Here is an 18,456-nt window from a genome sequence, read left to right as displayed (position 1 = left end):
GGCCGCGGAGTCCGCCGAGACTCTTGGCGGCGGCTGAGGAGGCAGGGTGGGAAATGGCTCGGACGGTGGCTGCTGCGGCGGCTCGGGTAGTGGTGGAGGCAGAGGTTCGAGCAGCGTGAGGTGAGGAGTGGTAAGTGCAGCGGGGACTGGTACCTGGGACCCTGCTGTCCCAAGTGCAGCGAGGGACCCCGGGGAGCCCCTGATGAGAGGGTCCCTTGCGGCCCCCGGTTCCCGGGTGTCCGCCTTTGACCCCATATCTGGTACTCTTGGCGTTGCCCCAGCCCGACTTACCTCCCCCGGGCCTTGCTTCCACCCACACCGTTCCTGACAGCCCCGCCTAAGGTGCGAGGGGCTCGCGCCCCTATTAGGCCCCTCTCGGCGGGGGTTGGGAGGTGGTGCGTCTGGGAGTTAGTTTTGTCCCAAGGGGGAGGGGAGACCACCCCCTTGTGCTTGGGTACGGGGCTGGAGACACTGTGGCCGGTCCTATTCTCTCGTTGAATTGTTAGATTCTGACGAAGTGTGTTGCACTTCTCAGTTGTGTCACACACACACCCCCCCTTCACCTTTTTGTCCCATCTCCAGCTTTTGGGATAATGATCTTTTTCTTTTCACTTCTCCGGGTTTGCCTTTTTGCCGTGAATCCACTTGCTTCGGGAAAACTATTAAGTCTGTGTTTAGCGCATCATCTTTCCGGGAGTGCGGTCAGATTAAAAATATTTGCTTAACCCTTCCTGAGTGACGGAGGAACAATACGGATTGAAGAAATCACATACTTATTTTCCTTACTAAATGGTTTGGCTTTAAAAAGGAGATTCTCTAGATGTGGAAATTTTTTTGGGAGGGTGGGGAGCAGGGATTGAGGAGGGAAATGAAAAAAACTAAGTGAGGAGGAACGTCTGGGCGATAAAACGTGGAAGAGAGAGCCTGTGGTATTTCCTTCCCTTCTGTTAATTAGCCAGATAGAAATTGAAGTTGTAATTATATTTTTATTTTGAACAGTGGGTGTTGAATTGAGAGGAAGGAAGGAAGGTTTTCGTCTTTGAACAAGATTATCTCCTAAAGAGTAAGCTAAAATCTTTCCAGATGGGTATCGGGAAAGCTCTGCTGGGAAAATTATTTACTATATTGGAGTATCAAAGCTACAACTTAGAAGAGATGTAGAGAAAAGCTATTAGAAGAGCTGTGAAGATATCCTATAGAGAGGAAGCCTGTTTGGAGGTCTGGGAATGCTTGATTCCAGAAGAGACTTTGTACCTTTGCCTCCTTGGCTTGTGATTAAGTCTCCATAGGAGACTCCTTTTAGGATTGTGCCATACTTGGTGTTAGTGCTCTTATTCACCATGGGGACTTAAACCTAGTTGAGAGCTATACAGTTGAAGATAATTGCTACTTTAATAGTAAGACCGTTTTTGAGTACTGAAAAGCATTATGACTGAGAATAGATAGATTTTATTATTTAACTCAAACTTAATTCAAAAGTGACTTTATATAGCTACAAGCATACAGATACTGAGCTACTTTGACAAATAATTTTGCCTGAATGAATAGATTCTGAAGTATTTTTTCTTTTTCTTATGAAAATCTGTTTTGTGTGCATGTTGCTTGCAGTTTTTTTTGGCAAGCAGTGTATTTTAATGTTTTCATCCATAGGTTTCACAACCTTTTCTGTTTCATGGAACATAAAAGTTGATGTGCTTGCATTTATAAGTTAGGAATTATAACTTTAGACATATATAATATTATTGAAATTATAAGGAATTAGTTGTATATTAAACATCTGATCATCTGATTCTTTGTTTCTCTCTTCTGCCATGAATGGTTCTTAAATTTTCACTTGAACATTGTTGCATCAGTTCCATGTCCAGCAAGCTTTTTTTTTTTTTTGAATTTTGTTTATTTGACAGACAGAGATCACAAGTAGCAGAAAGACAGGTACAGAGAGAGAGGGAAGCAGGGATGCTGAGCAGAGAGCCCAATGCAGGGCTCAATCCCAGGACCCTGAGATCATGACCTGAGCCGAAGGCAGAGGCTTAACCCACTGAGCCACCCAGGCGCCCCCATGCCCAGGAATCCTTCTTTAATCTAGCACAATATTTTTGCATTTGTAAGCACATTCAGTAAGTGAACTTATACCTGTGAGGGTGTTGAATTTCCCAAGAGTTCAGAGTTCTTATCAGAGCATCAGACCAGACTTTTCAGAGCAGCAGTGCAAAGCATTTTTTTTAATTTTTTTTTTTAAAGATTTTATTTATTTATTTGACAGACAGAGATCACAAGTAGGCAGAGAGGCAGGCAGAGAGAGAGAGGAAGGGAAACAGGCTCCCTGCTGAGCAGAAAGCCGGACGCGGGGCTCGATCCCAGGACCCTGAGATCATGACCTGAGCCGAAGGCAGGGGCTTAACCCACTGAGCCACCCAGGCGCCCCAAAGCATTTTTTTTTAATGCTTTATAACTTCTTACTTTGATAACATAACATCCATTTTATTATATTTCTCATGTTTCTTTTTTTTTTAACTTTTTTTTTTTAAGATTTTTTTGTATTTATTTGACAGAGAGTACAAGTAAGCAGAACGGCAGGCAGAGGCACAAGGAGAGGGAGAAGCAGGCTTTCCACAGGCTTCCTCATTGCAGGCTTTGAAATGAGCAGGAAGCCCCATTGCAGGACTTGATCCCAGGACCCTAGGATCATGACTTGAGCTGAAGGCAGCTGCTTAACCAACTGAGCCATCCAGACACCTCTAATTCTCATGTTTCAAGAATAAATCAAAGCAGGTAAATGATAAAGCAAATGTTTTAGTGCTGTGCATTTACATAGTACATGATCTGATTTGTTGTACCTGAGTAGGGCAAAAAGTTAACCCTCTGAAAGATTTTGCTATCAGAGGGCCTGCAAGGATGCCTGGCACTGTAATGGTTTGAGGGATAGAAAAAATGAGACACCCAGATTATGACAGTATGGTTATAAGGGCATCAGTAGATCCAAAGTACTGAAAAGGATGGGATCACGTAAGCTGGAAAAGGGGAATGAGTTCATATGAGGAAGATGATGCTCAAATTGAGTCTTAAAGGACAAATTTCTTCTGTTAATGAGATAAGGGTGATCAGCTTCTGGGGTGCTGTGGGAAGAAGGTGATGAGATTTCCGGGACAGAGTTGTTTCAATGCACAGGGAACAACTTGGGGGGAAACTTAGATAAGAGAAAGTAAAAATACAGGTTTAAGGAAGGATCTGTGAGTTCTGTTTGAAAAAATAAAGACAGGACAGAGGTGAAGTAAGAGATGAGAATAAGTAGACCTCTGCAGTAAAAAACTCAAGAGGCCAGTGGTCCGAACTTTCATATTATTTGCGTGACTCAGGAAATCTTAGCACAGGTTGTGAATTTGTGGCTTGATTAGCATGGAGGACATGGTTAAGAGAACTGAAGAAGTTGGAGGCTCTAAGCAGCAGAGTAGTGTTAATTCCTGTTGTGAAATGAGTAGGGGTTTGATAAGGAATTTGACTATGAGAAGAGAAAGGAATAGGCAGTGTTAGGAATACTGGCTAAAAAAATTTGCACTATGGGAAATTTTAATTGAAATAGGCTTTTTTTTTAAGTATTATAAAAACAGAACTTGGTGGTTTATATGCAGAAAATATCAGTGGAGACAGGGAGACATTAAATATTAAAGTTCTATTATGGGGACTGGCTGGGATCTTGGTGTGAGTTTGAGCCCCATTTTGGGTGTGGAGCCTGCTTAAAAAAAAAAAAAAGGAGTGAAGTTCTGTGGAATGAGAAGGAAAAGCAAAGACAAAAGGGAAAATGAGAGGAGACAATAAAAGGGAAATCAGGGGCGCCTGGGTGGCTCAGTGAGTTAAGCCTCTGCCTTCTGCTCAGATCATGATCTCAGGGTCCTGGGATCCAGCCCCACATTTGGCTCTCTGCTCCCTGCCTCCCCCTTGCCTGTCTGCCTACTTGTGATCTCTCTGTCAAATAAATAAAAAAAATTTTTTTTTCTTTTTTCTAAAGGGAAATCAGTGCAGGTACTTTGCCTTCTGGTGGGAAAAGAATGTGGATGTCGGAGTGATAGACCCAGAAAAAATACCTGTCTAATTAGGAAATAGGAAAACATCTTTTCAGATGTTTTATTTGCAGTTTAGAGAATTATGTGGAACATGTATTTTCCCCCAAGTTAAGCTCTGAAGGAGACCCAGTTATACCTATAAACAAAACCATAGTGCTGTTGAGTATCCATAACCAAGTTATTTAAGTTCCTTTATATGTGTTTATAATGTGATTTATAACTATATTTCTAGTTCAGTGTGTACGTATCTTTTAGACTACAGTGCTGAGTTGGGAAAAGGTGGTCTTTGGCTCCAGGGAATGTAGCCTGGATTGCATAATGACATTTATCAGACTGGAATTCTGCCTGTATTGAAATGTATGACATGACCCTGTAAGTATGTAGAGTTTTTTTTTTTAAATCAGGTTTATTGAGAAATAATTTACTTATAGTAAAATTCATTTGTTTTAGGTATTAGCTCTAGAAATTGAAGAGATAGTGACAGCCTTTAATTGCCACCACCACATTTAAGATATAGAATATTTCTGTCACTCCAGAAGTATCCTTACTCTCCTTTGTAATCAATCTCTTTCACTTACCTCCAGGCAGCTGATTTTTATTCCTATAGTTTTACCCTCCCAGAATGTCTTATAAGTTGGTATCATAGGATGTATTCAGACTTGTTTTTTTTTTAAACAAATGGTCATCTCAGCTCAGAGGAAGTCATCCTTCTCCATTTTTTATTTTTTAAGGTGTTTTTGTTTCAGTAATATACACTAAACATGGGGCTTGAACTCACAACCCCAAGATCAAGAGTCACATGCTTTTCTGACTGAGCCAGCCAGGTGCCCTAGCCTTTGTCTGATTTCTTTCACTTGGTGGGATGCTTTTGAGATTCAATAAGACACCACATATTGTATATCTATTTTTTTTAATCGGCAGTTGGGCTCCTGCTACCTTTTAGCTATTGTTAAGTACTACTGTGAGCATTAGTGTACAGTTAACTCTGTTTTAATGCTTTTGGGTGTATATATCTAGGAGTGGAATTGCTGGGTCATATGGAAATTCTATGTTTAATTTATTGAGGAAACACCAAAGTGTTTTCCAAAGTGACTGCACCTTATCAACACTTACTTTCCATTTTAAAAATTTTAGCCATTCTAGTAGATATGAAGTAGTACCTAATTGTGGTTTTGGTTTGCATTTCCTTAATGATTAATGATATTGAACATCTTTCCATGTGATTATTGGTGATAAGCTGCTTTTTTTTAAAGGTTTATTTATTTTATTTATTTGGTTTTTTTTTTTTTTTTGAAAGATTCTATTTATTTGAGAGAGTGTGAAAAAGCACGAGCAATGAGGAAGGGGGGGAGGGAGAGGGAGAGGGAGAAGCAGACTCCCCCCGCCCCCAAGCAGGGAGCACGATATGGAGCTGGATTCCAGGACCCTGGGATCATGACCTGAGCCAAAGGTAGATGCTTAACTGACTGAGCTACCCAGGCACCCCAAGATTGATTTATTTTAGAGAGAGAGTGAGCATAAGAGGGAGAGAATCTCAAAGGCTCCACGGTGAGCCGGGAGCCCAGTGCAAGGGAAGTGGGTCTCCATCTCAACGACCTTGAGATCACAACTTGAGCTGAAACCAGTCACTCAACCAACTGCACCACTCAGGTACACCAGTAAGCTACCTTTTGTTAGTGGTATGAATACACTGATGATTATTCCAATAATTGGAAATATGTAATACATATATGTATTATTAGATATGTTATAAACGAGTCATATATATGTTATTTAAGCCTGACGACACAGATCTAATCTTTTACAGATGAGAAAACAAGACAAAGGGAGATTAAGTAACTTGCTTAAGGTTATACAGTTACTAAGAGATCTGCTGTTTGAGCCTCAAGTCTTGCTACTGCATCATTTTCTCTTGTTACCACTGTTCTGTAAAACTATCAGTTTAATGTAGTTGTGTTATTTGAAAACAACTAAAGATTTTGTTAGCCATAGAAATTATGGAGTTTGGGGGAAAATTCCAGAAATAATTAATGTCAGTTTTTCATTCCCTTTTTGGGGTTTCTCAATTGTAACTCAGTTTTATGTTTTCCTGTCTTAAGCTATGTTGGAAATGGAGGCATATACCATAACATTTAGCACAAAAGCTTACTGTTATTTGTCATGTTGGAATTGGGGTAATGTCAGAGTATATTTAATGATTCATGTTAAATGAATGGACAATAAAGTAGTTCAGAGTTCAGTAATTATCTTCACAAAGCAGTACTACTGTTGCGTTTTTGAGTTAGATTGAAAACTGCTTTGTCAGTAAAATGTCTTTTTAAGAGGAATCTCTTGTAACTGTATTCTCCCTGCCCCCCCACCCCCTGTCATGTTCCCCTCCCAGACAGTGACACATATATGCAGTTACAGAATGCATTCTTGATGAATGCCCCATTGTGAATCTTTTATGTGTAGAATGTTGCTCCTTAGAGCTGAAGGTAGTAGAATGACTGTCAGGGAGAATCAAGCCCCTTATTAATTGCATGTAGTACTTGAACAAAGTGTACTTATAAAGTGTGGTATGGAGGTTAAAGATTGTGGGAGCTGGCTAGGCTTATCCATCTTTAAACTAGTGAAGCTTAGGAAGGCTCTTGACTTTTCCCATAACTTACCCCTTATGTCCAAGTTATCACTCTAATTTTATCTTTACCCTGACCATACCATTAAAAATAGTATTCCCCTCCCCACAAGTAAATCATTCTTTATCACATCACTGTTTTCCCCCCTCATTTCATTTACTGTCTAAATTTAATGTTTTTGTTTGCTTGTTTAAAGAAACCCATTCCTTCCTTGCTGCCAATCTAGTTCAAGGCATTGCTAGTTCTTTTCTAGATTATTTCAGTTATTTATTAATTGGTCTCACGGTTTCCATTTTAGTTATTATGGTTTTTTTTCCACAAAGCAAATAAAAATCTTTGAACATTGTGAAGCTCACATTTCTAGAGAGATACACACCTTTACTTTCCTGTCACACCTAATAATTGAATATACTAGTGTTTTTCCCCTTGGAAATATATATTCAATTATAGAAAGTTCATATTGATGTAGATTTTGGAATTTTTTTGAGAGAATATTTTTGATTTGTGCTAATTGAGTTTGGTGATTTAGCTTATTAAATTTTAAAAGATTTTTTTTTTTTTACTGATTTATTTGAGAGGAAAAGAGAGTGAGCAAGAGAGAGGGGGAGAGTGAGAGGGAGTGAAGGAAAAGCAGACTCCCTCCTGAGCAGGGAGCCCAATGTGGGTTTTGATCCCAGGATTCCAAGATCATGACCTAAACTGAAGGCAGACACTTAACTCTCTGAGCCACCCAGGTGCCCTCCTTGTTATTTTTGTCAGAAAACATTCCCACCAAAAAAAAGTTTCACTAAAAATCCAGAGTAAAATTAGGTTTAATTTTTAATGAATTTTTAAAATTATGTTCAGTTAGCCAACATATAATTCATCATTAGTTTTTGATGTAGTGTTCAACAAAGCATTAGTTGTATATGACACCCAGTGCTCACCACAACATGTGCCCTCCTTAATACCCTAAATAAGGTCTAAATAAGAGTTTGATTGTGTCATACCCTAAACTAGAAATATAGCTGTATACCGAACATATCTAAATTTGGAGAAAAGGTTTAAATTCTTTAAGTCATTGTAGAAACCTGCCAGGTTTCTTTAGGACTAGGCTCTGTATATGAGATTCATTTGACCTTAACTTCACAAATATTAAGAACCGAAACCACTTTTTTCCAAGTAGTTGTTTACATTACTCCGTGATCCCATGAAGTTCATTCTCTAGTATATTTTTATCCTGCTTGGGCTTCTAAACTACTACTTCTTCTCTCTCTTTTTTTTTCTAGGATTTTATTTATTTATTTGACAGATCACAAGTAGGCTGGGGGTTGGGGAGCAGGCTCCCTGCTGAGCAGAGAGCCCCATGTGGGGCTCATGGGGCTTGATTCCAGGACCCTGAGATCATGACCTGAGCCGAAGGCAGAGGCTTAACCCACTGAGCCTACCCAGGCGCCCACGGGCTTCTAAACTTCTTAGATTTGTTGTGTTGGTGTCTTTCTTCTCTTGCAGAAAGTTCTTGGCCATTTTCTTTTCAAATATTTCTTCTGTTCTATTCTTTTCTATCCTCTCCTGGGACTCCAGTTATAAATGTTGGGTCATTTGAAATTGTCCAACAGGCATGCCCATTTATCTTTCTCCTTTTTTTCTCTCATAGTTTGGATATTTCCTGTTGATTTGTCTTCAAGTTTACCAGTCTTTTCTAATGCTGTTTAGTCCATCTAATTAATTCTTCATTTCTGATTTATTTTTCTAGTATTTCTGTTTGATTCTTTTTTGTAATTTGTATCATTCTGGTGAAACTGCCACCCCCCTTCCTTCATGCATCTCCTTCATTTTTTCTGCTAGATCATTTAGTATTTTCATCCTAATTAGTAATTTTACCCTAAGTTCCTGTTTGATAATTCCAGCATTTGGGCCTTTTCTGTATCTGTTTATTTTGACTGTTTGACCATGGGTAACATTTTCTTTCTTTTTTTAAAAGATTTTATTTATTTATTGGACAGAGCACAAGCAGGGGGAGTGGCAGGCAGAGGGAAGAGGGAGGAACAGGCTCCCCACTGAGCAGGAAGCCCCATATGGGGCTCCATTCCAGGACCATGACCAGAGCTGAAGGCAGACCCTTAACTGACTGAGGCACTCAGGCACCTCAAGTCACATTTTCTTTATCTCATTATCTTTGATTATATATTAGCACAACTTAAATGTACCTTATTCTGTCAAGCCACTAAACTGAGAAAGTCTGATTTATAAGTAAGATGGGTCTGTGTTTTGTTGCAACTTTAATTTGATTCAGTTCTGGGTTGAAGTACTTTGGGTGGCAGTATAAGTTTCTCTTCAGAAGGATTTGGGATCTGAGCACTGACTTGATTCTAGAGATTTGTTTTGCAGCCTAGCTGCTAGCTTTTTTTTTTTTTTTTTTTTAAGTTGCTGGGAAGTCCCTTTGTTCTCTGCTTTCTTTGTGCTTGGTTTTCTGTGTCTCAGATTTTTGCTTTGCTGCCCTTAGCCCAGCCGCTGGAGGGCATCTATCTTTTATAAAGGCCTAGGATACTTTTGAGGGCTTTTTTTTTTTTTTTTTAAAGATTTTATTTATTTATTTGACAGAGAAATCACAAGTAGACAGAGAGGCAGGCAGAGAGAGAGAGAGGGAAGCAGGCTCCCCGCTGAGCAGAGAGCCCGATGCGGGACTCGATCCCAGGACTCTGAGATCATGACCCGAGCCGAAGGCAGAGGCTTAACCCACTGAGCCACCCAGGCGCCCTTGAGGGCTTTTTTTTGTCAGCTCTCCTGCCCCCATCCCCAGCCATTGGTAGCTAAAAGCTTGGAATGCCTCAGGTGGATTTCTCCCTGCTCACCTGCCCAGCCCTTGGAGGGTGGTTACCTTTTATTTCAGGGAGGCCCACATTCTTAAGGGGGATCTCTTTCAGCTCTTCTGCCTTATCCCCAGCTTTCAGTGTGCTTCCTGTGAAGACTTGAGGGAAAGATTTGGTGGGTGGGTGCAGACTTGTTCCATGCCTGGGGCTCCTTATAATTCTTAATCCAGGGCTTTAGACCACTCACACTCAGATTTACCTCCACCATGCCTCAGAATTCTGATCTGTCAGGGTAGCCTACCCACTACTGTTAAAAGTGTTCATCAGAAGTCTTATAGTTTTTTCCTTATCCCTGTCTGTAGTGCATTCTTCCTGCTCTTCTGTACCAGAGATGAGAATAACAATGGATCTGGCTCTCCTATAAGAAGTTTATCACTTTTGGGAATTTAATTCATTAGGGGTTTTTTGTTTTTTTTAAGATTTTATTTATGTTTTTGAGAGAGAGGGGGGCACAAGTAGAGGAGAAGGGCAGAGGGAAGAGGGAGAAGCAGGCTTCTCACTGAGCAGGGAGCGTGACACCGGGCTTAAACCCAGGACCCTGGGATCCGACCTGAGCCAAAGGCAGATGCTTAACTGACTAGGCACCCCTAGTGCCTCTGCTCTCTGATGTCTCTTAAAAGTATTTTTTTAAAGCTTACTTAGCTTGTTTTTCATTGTTGAAGTGAGACAGTTTCTTGCCACTTTGTATATTCTAATAACAGGAAAATCCCTCTGTCAGTTTGTTTTTTTTTTTAAAGATTTTGTTTATTTGACAGAGAAAGAGATCACAAGTAGGTGGAGAGGCAGGCAGAGAGAGAGAGGAGGAAGCAGGCTCCCCACTGAGCAGAGAGCCTGATGTGGGGCTCGATTCCAGGACTCTGGGATCATGACCTTAGCCAAAGGCAGAGGCTTTAACCCACTGAGCCACCCAGGAGCCCCCCTTTGTCACATTTTTATTACCTTTTAAAATAGTAAAGCTTACAAATGATGAAGTGTTTAAAACTCTACCAAACTTTAGATAGTGAAAATCTGCTTTCCACCATTGGCTCCCCTCAGTCCTCCATTTTTAGTTATTGACCTAGTAGTTCCTTACCTTTATCACCTCTGTTTTGTAAGATGTCTTCTCCTTTTCAAGAAAAGACCCTTCATCCATGCTTCTGATTCATATCCAACTGTACCCAATAATTAAGCTAGTGTGAATGTCCAGTTTTATGTATCTATTACTCTTTGTGCCCTGAATTCTTGCCTTCATTCTACTCTATTGAAGGCCTTTTAAACCATTTTAAACAGCCATTCCTGATACCTCCTGTCTGAGTTCCTTTTACTGTCAATGAATTGAAAGAATAATATGTCTTTGCTACTTGTAATTCCTTACTTTTTTAGTTTTCTGCACTTCTCCAAATTGTTCTCTTTGGGAAAAAATCACTGCTGATGGTCTGTAGGATGGAGAAATGAGGAGGGACTGGTAATGGGTAAAGTGTTTCTTTTTTTTTTTTTTTAAATTTTATTTATTTTATTTGACAGAGAGAGAGATCGATCACAAGTAGGCAGAGAGGCAGGCAGAGACAGAGGGAGAAGCAGGCTCCCCACTGAGCAGAGGGCCCGATGTGGGGCTCGATCCCAGGACACTGAGATCATGACCTGAGCCGAAGGCAGCAGCTTAATCCACTGAGCCACCCAGGCGCCCCGGTAAAGTGTTTCTTTTGGGATGATGAACATGTTCTGCAGTTTGGTAGTGGTGATGGTTGCACAGTTCTGAATATATGGAAACAACTGAATTATATGCTTTAAATGGGTGAATTTTATAAGTTAATTGTATCTAATGAAATTATTATTAAAATAATCACAAACAAGCTTAGATTGTGAGGGTTTTCCTTTTCTTTTTTCTTTTTCCACCCTTATCCTGTGTTACCTCTCTGTAGTTTCTGATACTACTAATCACGTTCTTCTTAGGACACTGCATTCCCTTATTTCTCTGATACCATTTTTCATACCTATTATGTTTCTCTGACCTTTTGTTTCCTGCGTAAGTATTAGTGGCCCTTATGATTTCCTCCTTGTTTCTTTTATCCTCTTCACTTAACACATTCTCCCAGGGCAATTACAACTACTTTCATGACTTCAGGTCTTTAGTTTTATATAGGTAACACCTCAAGATTCATCTCTAGTGAAATTGCCCTGTTGTATCCAAGACATCTATTTCTAATCAAACAGGCAGGCCTGAACTCTATTTTCCACAAGTACTTCAAAATAGTAGTATGTTTTGGTCTGACTGGGAAGGACCATGTGGCTCTGAAGAACAGTACTGAGAGTAACGCACATAATTTTATTCCCCCCAGAGAAAGAAATGAGTGGTTTATAATTTGGCACTTTTTTTTTTTTTTAAGATTTTATTTATTTATTTGACAGAGATCACAAGTAGGCAGAGAGGCAGGCAGAGAGAGAGGAGGAAGCAGGCTCCCTGCTGAGCAGAGAGCCCGATGTGGGGCTCGATCCCAAGACCCTGAGATCATGACCTGAGCCGAAGGCAGAGGCTTAACCCTCTGTGCCACCCAGGCACCCCTATAATTTGGCACTTTTAAGATGACTTCAAAATACTTTAAATGAAAATGAATGCAACAAGAATTAAAAATCTATGGTATCTCTTAGTTTAAAATACTCACTTTGAGTAAGATATCTCTGTGTAATTTTAAGTATCTTACAGAGCACGAGAGGCACTCTACAATGAAAAATTGCTTCCTAATCGGGAGCATATTAGATTAAATTTCATTTATTTGTTAACAAACATTTGAATGTAAGCTTGCTTGTTCTAGGATTGTTCTAGGCGCTGGGTGTATAAGAGTGAGCCTAACAGATAAATCCTAGCTCCATGAAATTTATAGTCTAGAGGGGGAAAAACTAGACAGCAAAATACATAAGTAAAATCTAAGTATGCTGGGGGTGCCTGGGTGGCTCAGTGGGTTAAGCCTCTGCCTTCAGCTCAGGTCGTGATCTCAGAGCCCTGGGATAGAGCCTCACATCGGGTCTCAGCTCAGCAGGAAGCCTGCTTCCCCTTCTCTCTCTGCCTGCCACTCTGCCTACTTGTGATCTCTCTCTCTCTGTGTCAAATAAATAAAATCTTTAAAAAAAAAATCTGTAGTATGCTGGATGGTACTAAATGCTAAGGAAAAAGCAAAGTGTATGAACAGTGGAGTTAGAGAAAGTTGCAGTTTTATCTTGATTATCAGGGAGGACTTAACTCAGATAACACCTTCTCAGGGAACACTTGAAGGTGAGAGGGTATCCCATTCAGCTATCCAGGGGCGGAATAGTCTAGAGGGAACAGAAGAGCAAAGGCTCTGAGCGAGAAGTATAATGTATTTGAGGAATAACAAGGCAGTTAGTTTGATAGTAGCACAGAGGAGAATTACAGAAGTAATGGGGGACCAGATATTAGAGTGCCTGGTAGGCTGTTGTAAGGATTTTACCTTTTTTTTTTTTTTTTTTTTTCTGAGTGAGATAAGAACTGTTGAATGATCTGAGTGGAAAGATCTAGTTTTTCAATATCATTCTGGCTGCTGTGTTGAGAGTGATCTGAAGGTGGAGGGTGGAGGGTGGAGGGTTGGCAGAAACAGACTGGGTATTTATTCCAATAATCCAGGCAACAGATGATGGTTGGTCTAGGATGGTAGTAGGAATATATAGAAAAAAATGCTCAGATTCAAGAAATAGTTGAAGGTAGAGGCTATAAGATTGTATGTACATATCAGTAACTTTCTGATAGAGTTACCATCAAACATTGCTGTGTTCCTGACGAGCTATAATTAAATTAGGATTTTCTAATTCAATTCAAGTCAAATAAATTTGCTGGATATAACATAAAATGGTGAGAGTGTGCAGTGATCTCTTGCTGATAGTATCTATTTTTAAATATTGTAGTTGTATTTTAAAATGCAGTGAAGTTTTTTTTAAACATAAATCATGTTATGTGCAGTGCCTGTTAAGTAATTCACAGATGGTGAAAAATTGGGAAATGGTAATTTGTTTTGTTGTTTTCTTTTGCAGCCTTAATTACCCTTTCTTTGTATCCCTTAATAAATGAGAGTAGTGTCCTTAACTTAGCCTAAAGATTGGCAAATAAAAAGGGGTAATATTGCTCTTATTTATATTTTTTATGACATTAAAAAGTTGAGCGTCTTGTGTTCATATAATTTGCCACATGTGAATTTTAACCCCCCCACATACTACTAATTGTAGGTGGTTTAATTTTCACATACCATTTATAATATAAAAATATTTAAACTACTGAAATTTAAAATATATGGGGAGTAGATTATTATGAAATAATGCACAGAAAAGTGCATAAAGCATATATGATTATTTAACAAGTAATTGTAAAATAAACACCTGTATAACCAGTCGGTAGGTAACGAACTAGAACATTGCTTGTATTCCAGAAGTCTCTAATATACTTACCCTTGGTCATGAATCTCTGCCTCCCTCCAAGAGTAACCTCTATCCTAACTTTTTAGAGTCCTTTCCTTTTCTTCACAGTTTTACCATTATGTAAGCATTCTTTTTTTTTTTTTTTTAATGTAAGCATTCTTAAACAATATAGTTTTTCATGTTTTTGAAATTTATGTGACTGGAATCATTGTATGTATTTTTTTAAAAGATTTTATTTATTTATTTGACAGAGATCACAAGTAGGCAGAGAAGCAGGTAGAGAGAGAGGAGGAAGCAGGCTCCCTGCTGAGCAGAAAGACTGATGCTGGGCTCCATCCCAGGACCCTGGGATCATGACCTGAGCCAAAGGCAAAGGCTTTAACCCACTGAGCCACCCAGGCACCCCTCATTGTATGTATTTTTGTGTGTCCATGTGTTTGTCATGTTTCTACATTTTACTCATTTTTTCTTGTAGCTGTAGTTCATTGGCATTACTATATAGAATTCCACTGAATGAACTGTGATATAAAAAAAAAAAATATTTGGTCTTTGTTCTGGTTCCTCTCATGGAACTCCTAAAGCCTTGGAATTTCTAGAGTTTCTTTTTGTATGCTAATGAGGTTAATAGTGCCAGAGATCCCTAGATAGTTTGAGGATGGGGCTGGTCACCAGAGGCTGAGGCATGTTTAGAGGGTTGGAACTTTCAGTTTCATCCCCTGACTTCCGGAGATGAGAGAGGAACTGGAGACTGAGCTAATGACTAATTCCAGGTTCGTTTCTACTTTGGACTGTTGTGGACAATGTTACTCGAAGGTTCTTAGGATTTTCTTTTTAATTTGTAGAAGTTAGTAATCTAGTATTTGAGTTCTTTGGTTATGTGTTAAAGATATCTTCCTTTCTTGTGGCTTGTTTTTGTCATCCTCTTTGGTGTGTTTTGATAAATAATAAAAGTTGTGGATTATAGTCCAGGTTTTTTTTTTTTCCTCTTATGTTTAGTGCTTTCTGTCTTGTTTAAGAAATTCTTCCCTTCTCTGATTCTAGTTTTTCCTTTCACATTTAGACGGTTGGTTTGCCTTGAGTTGATTTTTGCTTAAGGAGGGAAGGAAGTAGGAATCTGTTTCATATCCCTTCATTTGTTCTAGCTTCATTTATTGAAAAGACCGTTCTTTTCCTGGGCTCTGATATGCCGCTGGTCTTCAGTCAGGTGTCTGTGCAGGTGTGTTTCTGTTTTTGGCCTCTTAGCCTGTTCTTTATTAGATTTTTCTCTTCCTGCATAAATACCATATTATCTTTAATAAAATTGCTTTTATAATCTTTATTGGGTAGAGCAAATCTTTCCACCTTGTTCTTTTACAAGAGGGTTTTGGCTCTTTGGGCCATTTTGGTTACTGAATAAATTTTAGAATTACCTTGTCAAATTTTATTTTAAAAGCTGTTGAATTTTAAGTGGGATTTCATCAAGTCTATATATCTATTTCGGAGAAGTGGAATCTTCACAAAATTAAGTTTTCGATCTTCTGAACATGGAAAACTATCCCTTACATTCAGATAATCCTAGTATTTGTCAGTAAAGTTTTATAATTTTCCCCCACATCTTGTTACATGTACTGCTAGTTAGTGGGTTCTGTGTGTGTTACTATAAATATAATTGTTTTGAAAATTGCCTTGTCTAACTATGATGAATATATAGAAATACAATTTATTTTTTATATATTAGTATCATTTCCAATAATCTGGCTAAAATCTAGCATTGCTGTTACCTACATATTCTTTGGAATTTTTACTCTATCTCGGAATAATACTTTGTTTCTTCCTATTTGATCCTACATTTTCCTTTTCTGAGCTTTCTAGTCTATAAAGTGTTGCATTGAAGTAGTGGTGGGCATCCTGGTTTTTGTTCATGGTCAAAGGGAAAGCTTTCAAGGTCTCATCATTAGATAAGATTTTTGTTGCTACTCATGGTCAAATAAGGAACTTCCCTTCTGTTTATAGTTGGCGAAGAATATCTATTGAGATGAACATATGCTTTTTCTGTTTTAATTCTTTATTGATGTGGTAAATTGCATTTTGTATTTACAGCTAAGTTTGGTTTGCTGTTTTGTTTAGGACTTTTTGTATTTTGTATTTATTTCATGAGTAAGATTGGTTTGTAATTGGGGCGCCTGGGTGGCTCAGTGGGTTGAAGCCTCTGCCTTCGGCTCAGGTCATGATCCCGGGATCCTGGGATCGAGCCCAGGCTCCCTACTCAGCAAGGAGCCTGCTTCTCCCTCTCCCCCTGCCTGCCGCTCGCCCTATTTGTGTTTTCACTCTTTCCCTCTCACTGTCAAATAAAGAAAGCAAGCTTTTTTTAAAAAATGCTGTAAGGGGTGCCTGGGTGGCTCAGTAGGTTAAAGCCTCTGCCTTTAGCTCCGGTCATGATCCCAGGGTTCTGAGATCAAACCCCGCATCAGTCTCTCTGCTCAGCAGGGAGCCTGCTTCCCCCTCTCTCCCTCCTCCTGCCTCTCTGCCTACTTGTGATCTCTGTCTGTCAAATAAATAAATAAAATCTTAAAAAAAAATGCTGTAAATTTTCCTATATCTCCTTACTGTATCTTACAAGGTTTAGTATGATGAATATTTTTATTTCTCTGTGCATGTGTTAATCAGTTTGGTATATTAGGTTTAGTATAACTTTTGTTTATTTTAAAGATTTTTTTTTTATTCCAGAGAGAGAAAGCATGAGTGGGGATTGTCAGAGGCATCCTGAGAAGCAAACACCCCACTGTGGTGGGAGCCCTCTGTGGGCTCTGTCCCAGAAGCCTGCGATCATGACCTGAGGAAGCTGAAGGCAGATGCTTAACCTGCTGAGCCATACAGGCTGCCCCATGTTTATTGTTTTTTCATTGATGTTTTTAATAGTTAATTTTTTTTAAGTTTATTTATTTTAGTAATCTCTACACCCAGTCTGTCACTCCTGCCCTAGGACCATGAGATCAAGAGCTGTGTGCTCTTCTGACTTAGCCAGGCACCCCAATGGTTGTTGAAGTTTTTTATTTTGCTTTCAGCATCTAGTATACCCCCAATAATATTCATTATTGAATATGAATATGAATAAATATTCATTTATTGAAGAAGTAAATAAATTATGTAGTGCTTATTTACCAAAAATAAGTTTTTTTAAAAAAAATAAATACATATTTGAATATTCTCTTCCTGGCTTTAAATCATATTGGGATGGCCTTCTTTATACTGAGGTTAACTAGGAATTCCCTGGGTTAGTTTGGCTTTATGATTCTTTCTTTTTTTTTCCCCCTACACTTAAATAAGTTAACCTTTTCGTAATTTTGTAATCCTGTTTGGTTGATTTATCTATGAAATGAAATTTATCTATGAAATGTTAACAGTTTGTTAATTGTAGAACAATTAGAAATTGTATACATTAAAAATACAAAACTTACTCATAATGGTTAAGACAGACCTTAGTTAAAAGGCTGTATGTTTTTTAGGGAACTTAAAATTTTTCTTCCCCTGAAAATTAACTAATAGACATTGGAGATACTTTATTGAGTTGAGGGAAGGGATGAATTCCCTTTGGGAAAATAAATTTTTCCTTACTATCCAGAAATTAATGATGCTGGTTCACCATGCTTTTTGTTCCTTTCCTTTTAAATTCTGTCCATAAGTTGTCTACTCGCCACCTTTTGAGCTTTTGAGCGCTTGAAATATGGCGAGTCTAAGTTGAAATGTGTAAGTGAAAATATATACCACGTTTTGAAGACTTAATATAAAAAAGAAGGTAAATTGTCCCATTCATATTTTTATATTGGTTACCTATTGAAATGACAGTATTTTGAATATATTGGATTACATAAAATATTAATAATTTTGTCTGCTTCTTTCTGTTAATGTAGTTGTAAAAATTTTTAAATTCAGTATGTGGCATGCATTCCATTCCCATTGAATAGTGCTAACCTAATCTCACCCAACAAACACCAGGACATTCATCCATTTAATCTTTTTGACAAAGTTGTATAATGCCTAATACCAAAGTACTTGATTACTTTTGTCAGTTGAATTTTTTTCCTCAATGAATCAGAGATAGTTCGAGAATGTTATCTTGTCTACTGGAGTTCTTCCTTTTAGAACAGATGACGCTTCTCTCCTATTTTTATTTTATTTAAGAGTTTTACTTTTTAAAGTAATCTTTATACCCAACATGGGGCTCAAATTCACAATCCTGACTGAGATCAGGAGTCACACACTCCACTGACTAAGCCAGCCAGGCACCCCCTCCTCCTATTTTTAGTTTTCTGTTGCCGTCTCCCCTCCTAGTTTCCAAGATAATTTTTTTCTGCCACCACTTGTTTATTCTAAACTCAACCATATGATTTTTCACTTTTAGTTTTTTTGTTTTTTCAAGATTTTATTTATTTATTTGTCTGAGAACATGAGCAGGGGGAGAGTTAGGCAGAGGGCGAAGCAGGCTCCCAGCTGAATCCAGGACCCTGGGATCAAAACCTGGGCCAAAGGTAGACACTTAAC

At 38.8% G+C, this 18,456-nt stretch overlaps 1 protein-coding gene across 3 annotated transcripts in view; it reads left to right on the top strand.

Moving 5' to 3' along the window:
• PIK3C2A (phosphatidylinositol-4-phosphate 3-kinase catalytic subunit type 2 alpha) overlaps nucleotides 1–18,456 on the top strand; it is a 105,532-nt gene continuing 87,076 nt past the window's right edge. The window contains exon 1 of one of the 3 annotated variants that reach the window (XM_044258902.1): nucleotides 1–120. The gene's annotated coding sequence lies outside the window, so the exon portion shown is untranslated. Of the gene's footprint in view, nucleotides 131–2,584; nucleotides 2,773–18,456 lie in introns of those variants that run through there. The other 2 variants (XM_044258901.1, XM_044258903.1) reach the window with 2 other exon arrangements.

This window comes from Neovison vison, chromosome 7 (genome assembly GCF_020171115.1).
Source record: "Neovison vison isolate M4711 chromosome 7, ASM_NN_V1, whole genome shotgun sequence".
Classification (NCBI taxonomy): domain Eukaryota; kingdom Metazoa; phylum Chordata; class Mammalia; order Carnivora; family Mustelidae; genus Neogale; species Neogale vison.
This window is presented reverse-complemented; position numbering and strand designations above follow the sequence as displayed.